The sequence below is a fragment of the Oncorhynchus tshawytscha genome, linkage group LG16 (assembly GCF_018296145.1).
Source record: "Oncorhynchus tshawytscha isolate Ot180627B linkage group LG16, Otsh_v2.0, whole genome shotgun sequence".
Classification (NCBI taxonomy): domain Eukaryota; kingdom Metazoa; phylum Chordata; class Actinopteri; order Salmoniformes; family Salmonidae; genus Oncorhynchus; species Oncorhynchus tshawytscha.
Window position 1 is genome coordinate 68,789,633 of NC_056444.1, and position 7,636 is coordinate 68,797,268.

The window sequence follows — 7,636 nt, forward strand, 5'->3', positions numbered from 1 at the left end:
GGGAGATAACACTGACAGACAAGATTTACAATGTCTTTTGGGTGATAAAACCTAAAGAGCATTCCAGAGCATGAGTTAATGTTTCTGTTCTATACCGTACCAGGGAGAGATTGTTCCAGTTCGGAGTCGGAGGGCCAGACACTGGTCTCTATACAATGAAAACTGTTGACACAGCAGATACTGTCTGCTATGTATTATAGGTATCTTTCATACACATCTTAACCTTGTGACCCATTCTATATATCTGTTGTTCGTCATGTAGGTTGAAAGGGGTGTATCTTGGCTATACCTTTGCTATACCTTTGCACTTTTGTCTCTGGGCTCTCAACGAATCATTTGACCATGAATCGTTGACCAGCCATGACCAGCCATCATTATCGTAGAGCACTTAATCGATTCACTTTAAATGTGTGTGTTCTATTGACCTGCTCCCTTATTAATAATTGATTGAAATACGTGATTAAAGATTTAGTTTAAGTATAACTCTGACTTGTGTGATAAGTTTGTCTCTCCTCATTTGATCGTAAAGAAATTAACCCCCACCCAGCTCAGGGATTTGATCCAGCAACCTTTCGGTTACTGGCACAACGCTCTAGCCACTAGGCTACCTGCCAGCCCTTATAACTGATAGGGCTTTAACAGTCTACTGGAGAACAGTGGTTTAACTGCCTTGTTCAGGGGCAGAACAACATATTTTTATCTTGACAGCTCAGGGATTTGGGGATTCAATCCAGCAACCTTTTGGTTACTGGCCCAATGCTCTAACCACTAGGCTACCTGCCGCCCCTTTAACTGATAGGGCTTTAACCGATATGTATCACTAATTGCATGCTCTTAGAAAATATTAACGTGATTTGGTTCTTTTAGATGATGTAGGTCTAGAATCACATAGCAATATGCAGTCAATCAGGAGATCAAGAGCGGACTCCCGATATGGGTTGGGCGCCACCCTCTCCTTTTCTCCTGGATCAACACACAGTTGATGAGTTTTTTGGTCAAGACCAGGTCATCTGGGTCAAGGCACCATGTGTTAGCAGTTGATGTTATTCTTCGACACAGAACCCAAAGCAGATCGGGGGAGAAAAATATATTTATTCAAAGAGAACAAATAATAGTTGTTGGTTGATGTTGATTATTTCCTGTTTTCATTTTTTCTCCACTGAACAACGTTTATACCAAAACCTAGCATGTCGTTGACCAATTAGAATTCATTGCAGTAAAATTGGGCCAATGGCCAAATACAAAGTATCCCATTTCAGGCTTCAATGTATAGATAGTTTGGACCAATGAGAACTTGCCACACATAGCTATGAGTCCAAATTAGAACCCCTACACATATTCTAAACAGATGTTGAACTAAAAAACATCTACTTCCATTGATCTCTAGTTCTCTATTAGAGAAAAACAACTAGTTCTATTGATATTTAGTTCTACTAATCTCTAGTTCTCTGCGTTGTATATTTATCTTTGAATGTTCTTACAGCAGGAAGACTCTACAAAAATATAAACGCAAACTTCCAACAATTTTAAAGATTTTACAAATAGTGTGACCACTATTTGCCTCATGCAGTGCGACACGTCTCCTTTGCATAGAGTTGATCAGGCTGTTGGTTGTGGCCTGTGGAATGTTGTCCCACTCCTCTTCAATGGCTGTGTGAACTTTGTGGGAAATGGAACACGCTGTCGTACACGTAGATCCAGAGCATCCCAAACATGCTCAACAAGTGACATGTCTGGTGAGTATACAGGCCAATGTAGAACTGGGACATTTTCAGTTTACAGATCTTGTGTACAGATTCTTGCGACATGGGACCGTGTATTATCATGCTGAAACACGAGGTGATGGCAGTGGATGAATTGCACGACAATGGGCCTCAGGATCTCGTCACGGTATCGCTGTGCATTCAAATTGCCATCAATAAAATGCAATTGTGTTCATTGTCCATAGCTTATGCATGCCCATACCATAACACCCCCCCCCCCCCATAGGGCACTCTGTTCACAACGTCTACCATCTTCCCAGTACAGTTGAAACCAGGAATTCATCCATGAAGAGCACACTTCTTCAGTGTGTCAGTGGCCATTGAAGGTGAGCATTTTTCCACTGAAATCAGTTACGATGCTGAACTGCAGTCAGGTCAAGACCCTGGTGAGGACGAAATATTTATATTTCACCAAATAATTGATTGAAATACATTGTTTTGCAGTGAAGGTATACACTAACTTCAAAAGCACTGTCTGGGGTAGCACCAGGGTGTAGCCGGAGGACAGCTAGCTTCCATCCTCCTCTGTCTACATTGACTTCAGTACAAAACCTAGGAGGCTCGTAGGCCTCACCCCCTTCCATAGACATACATGGTAATTATGACAACTTCAGGAGAACGTCCTCCAATCAATCAAAGCGTTTGCAGTATTAACTGACATGTTGTCCATCCAATCATAAAATTAGGATCAGAGAATGAACCTAGTGTGTTGTATTGGGATTGTGCCACAGAGTATTATGGGGGTTCTATGTGTTGAGAATCTTGGTGACATTGTTGGATAGAGATTAAGAGTGAATAGTGATAGGTGAGAATTTGGGGGATATTATTCAATTCAAATTTGTTTTTTAAAAATACAGGAGATGGAAGAGGTATATTATAAATTGTTTTCTTGGTTTTAGAACTTTATTTTTGTGTCCAGTTAGCGCAATTTATTTCCATTTTCCTTCATTAGCTAACGTTAGATAGCTACCAGGGCGAGTGTGCAGTTTAAAACCATGTTACCTGACTAGGAAAAACTGGTCCCATCATAGCATTTCACATTTCACTGTCATACCTCATAGGGTGCAGAGTTCTCCTAGTTAGGTTAACAGGAAAAACTCCAGGCCCCAGGGGGTAAAAATTGCCCCACCGCTCTCGGACCTATGGTGCCATCAGGATACTTGCAGTTGTTTGTTATTGTCAGGTAACGTTTCTTGGGCTACTTTGATGTGTCAAGTGGGCAAGATACGCAGTCTGTGTTTGACTTTATGAATTTTGAGTTGTCTTGATTTAACCTTCATAGAGAAACAGATTGTCCAAACCTACGATGGCTTAGCTGTAATGGAATGTATCTGCTATTTGTATTTACAGCTAAGCCCCCTCATGTTCCCTGATTAAGAGGTGATGACCACTCCACTCCACTACTATTGTCATCTCTCTCTGATGTACCTGTGGGGACCCTCCTGACGTCCCCGTGGGGGACCCTCCTGAGGTCCTAGTGGGGGACCCTCCTCTCCGAGGTGTTCAGTGTCCTGTCGTAATTGCCCTACTAGGTCTTCAGTCTATAGCCCCTATAGATCCAGTAGGTCCAGAGCATCTTAGCCCTCAGTTCCCTGATCTAGTGGTTTCACAGTTTCCTGCTATGCTAGGCCCATGTTTCCTATCCCAATAGGCACAGAGCTTTCTGTCCTGCTATGTGTAACATCCCCTAGATCACAGTCTGTAGACCAGCCAGGCCCCAAGTCACTAGCTCTGTCAGGCCCCAAGTCACTAACATCTGGGCACTCAATCAGTTTCTCCTGGACCAGGGGTCCAGTTTCAAGTGTGCAGCCATGTCCTGTCCCGGGGCCCTCTCCTGTCGCTGGTGTGGGGATGTGCCATCTGCTGTTCTGAGATCACCGCCCGTCCTTTCTGTGGCGATCCAGCCAACCTCAACTCCAATCTTGGAGCACTCTCCTGTCGTCGCTGTGGGGGCCCAGCTCTGCCCTCCTGCTGCGGCCTGGCCTCGTGATCCAGGGGCTTTGTCTGGTTGCCCTGCTGTGGCTTGGTCTCCGGATCCGAGGCCTTCACCCGGTCCCTCTGCCTGAGTTCGCCGCCTGTTGCTGCTTCCTTGGTCCAGCCACCAAAGTATCCAGTCTTTAGAACGTCGTCAAGCTCTGCTGCTGCGACCCTGATGTCTCCAGTCCCTGTGTCCTCAGCTGGCTCCTCCTTTGGGGGCATTACCAGCCCTCACTGCCGAGGAACAATTTTCTACCGTGAGCTTATTTTCTGCCCTTAATAAGCGTATTCATACTGAGACTGTCTCTCTGTTGCCTTAGGAGATGATTGAAGAAACATCATGTAATTTGATTAAGTATTTCAAAGACCCCTGGCCCTAACATGATTATATAGGTCTGTTGACCAAAAATGTTGGGCTGTAACAAACTGAAGTTAAACCATGACATATCATCAGAACAATTATCTGTAAATAACTTGACCAGCTAAATGCAATACCCTTTCAATGATTACTTATTGATTTAATACTGTAGACCTAGCTCTAGTTTAGATCCCTGTAATAATGGATATCTTCCATATAGGGTTCTAGTGCAATGCACCCAGAAGAGTGTAATGCCACTACATGAGTTACATTATAAGTCGATACTTGTAAGAATGTACATTATTTAATGCTTTCCTTCTATCTATGTTTGTCCTGTGTAAATAGTGGCTTTTCTTTGGGTGCCGAAAAAAATAAAAATAAAAACGTCACTTTGAGTGACGTCTGTCAAACTGCTCCTTGTAAGCTACTGTTTTACAATGGAGTAGGAAGTTACGACTTCAAGCGTGCACTACCATTCAATACTTTATAAATATCCATTCGTACACGCTTAGGGCCTTCTGTGTACCTGTGCTTGTCCTGATTGTTATAGAGTTGTCACTTGGATTTGGAATACATCATTTTTTATATAAAAAATATATTCTATGCATCTCCTGCCCAAACTAAAATATCTGCTGTGTAATTATGGGCTGCTCCTCTGTTAACAAACAATGGCTACCTTGGCAGGAGTCGCATAAAATGCTATTTTTTTAATCAAAAACTTCAGATTTCAACACACAAAGAAAATCTTGCATTACACAGCACAAACATAAGCACAAGGGAAGCATGAAATTATTCTTTTTACAAGTATCTACAGATGGCGAACTCGATGTAGTTGGAGGTAGTTGCCCAGACTCACTGCAACTCAACTCTATTAAGGTGCATATATCATGGAGTTGAGTATACTACTCTGAATAATTAGGGTCTACTTTCTGCCAATTAGTGACTGACAAAAGTTTTTAATTTATCAATAAAAAAATGTCTGGTCCATCCATATGATTCATTATGATTTAATGATCCATCCCAAAATTGTCCATTTGTAGCCCAAACTATAGTCGCTCACTTTCAACCGTCCACATGCAAGCACCCGGGCCAACTCCCCGAGCACGCACTGCCATCTTCTAAACCAAGGGATGAACATGTCAATAATGCCTGGCTTTGCAATTTAGCCTAGGTGTTGTACATTTTACAATGCCCAAAGAACTGCTTCAATTTAGTTAGTCTATTTGATTTCCTTTTATTTCAGGGTAGTCTGGTCTTTTATGCTAGGCCTAGGCTCTATGTTGACCTTTGTGATATCGAGTGCTTGACTTAGACAGGAGATCACCGGAGCCGAGTACCAACACCTCAAATGTTCTACTGATTGAGCTCCTGTTCCTCTTATAGAATGTTAGCTCAAAAGTACTGTGGAGCTCCTGCGCCTAAATATAATCAGTACCAGCACCCAAAATTAGTTCAGGAATTTATTTATTTTGGAAAAGTTTTTATTGTTGCATTTTCTTTAAAAACAGCTCAAATATATTTTTGTACGTCATTTCATCACACAACTTCCTCACCATCTTAAATAAGTGTACCCTTTAAAAAAAATGTAGAACTAAGAACAGATATAGCCCTTGGTTCACTCCAGAGTTGACTGCTCTTAACCAGCACAAAAACATCCTGTGGCGCACTGCACTAGCTTCGAATAGTCCCTGCGATATGCAACTTTTCAGGGAAGTCAGGAACCAATATACACAGTCAGTGTACACAGCACCTCCTCTCAGCTGCCCACTGCGCTGAGGCTAGGAAACACTGTCACCACCGATAAATCCACGATAATCGATCATTTTAATAAGCATTTCTCTACGGCTGGCCACTCTTTCCACCTGGCTACCTCAACCCCGGCCAACAGCTCTGCACCCCCCGCAGCAACTGGCCCAAGCCTCCCCTTCTCCTTCACCCAAATCCAGACAGATGATGTCCTGAAAGAGCTGCAAAATCTGGATCCCTACAAATCAGCTGGGCTAGACAATCTGGACCCTCTCTTCCTAAAATTATCCGCCGCCATTGTCGCAACCCCTATTACTAGTCTGTTCAACCTCTCTTTCGTATCGTCTGAGATTCCTAAAGATTGAAAAGCGGCCGCGGTCATGCCCCTCTTCAAAGTGGGAGACATTCTAGACCCAAACTGTTACACCCCTATATCCATCCTGCCCTGCCTTTCTAAAGTCTTCGAAAGTCAAGTGAACAAACAGATCACCGACCATTTCGATTCCCACCGTACCTTCTCCACTATGCAATCCGGTTTCCGAGCTGGTCAAGAGTGCACCTCAGCCACGCTCAAGGTCCTAAACGATATCATAACCACCATCGATAAAAGACGGTACTGTGCAGCCGTCTTCATTGACCTGGCCAAGGCTTTCGACTCTGCCAATCACCGTATTCTTATCGGCAGACTCAACAGCCTTGGTTTCTCTAATGACTGCCTCGCCTAGTTCACAAATTACTTCTCGGACAGAGTCAAATCGGAGGGCCTGTTGTCCGGACCTCTGGCAGTCTCTATGGGGGTGCCACAGGATTCAATTCTCGGGCCGACTCTTTTCTCTGTATATATCAATGATGTCGCACTTGCTGCGGGTGATTCTTTGATCCACCTCTACGCAGACGACACCATTCTGTATACTGTACATCTGGCCCTTCTTTGGACACTGTGTTAATCAACCTCCAAACGAGCGTCAATGCCATACAACACTCCTTCCGTGGCCTCCAAATGCTCTTAAACGCTAGTAAAACTAAATGCATGCTCTTCAACCAATCGCTGCCCGCACCTGCCTAGCATCACTACTCTGGACGGTTCTGACTTAGGATATGTGGACAACTATAAGTACCTAGTTGTCTGTCTAGACTGTAAACTCTCCTTCCAGACTCATATTAAGCATCTCCAATCCAAAATTAAATCTAGAATCGGCTTCCAATTTTGCAACAAAGCCTTCCCTCACTCATGCTGCCAAACATACCCTCGTAAAACTGACTATCCTAATGATCCTTGACTTCGGCGATGTCATTTACAAAATAGCCTCCAAATTGGATGCAGTCTATCACAGTGCCATTCATTTTGTCACCAAAGCTCCATATACTACCCACCATTGTAACCTATATGCTCTCGTTGGCTGGTCCTCGCTACATATTTGTCCCCAAACCCACTGGCTCCAGGTCATCTATAAGTCTTTGCTAGGTAAAACTCTGCCTTATCCCAGCTCACATGGTCACCATAGCAACACCCACCCGTAGCACGCACTTCAGCAGGTATATTTCACTGGTCATCCCCAAAGCCAACACCTCTTTGGCAGCCTTCCCTTCCAGTTCTCTGCTGCAAATGACTGGAACAAATTGCAAAAATTACTGAAGTTGGAGACATATCTCCCTCACTAACTTCAAGCATCGGCTGTCAGAGCAGCTTACCGAACCCTGCAGCAGTACACAGCCCATCATTAAATAACCCATACCAACCAACTACCTACCTCATCCCCATATGTGTTTTTGCTTTTTTCTGCACACCAGT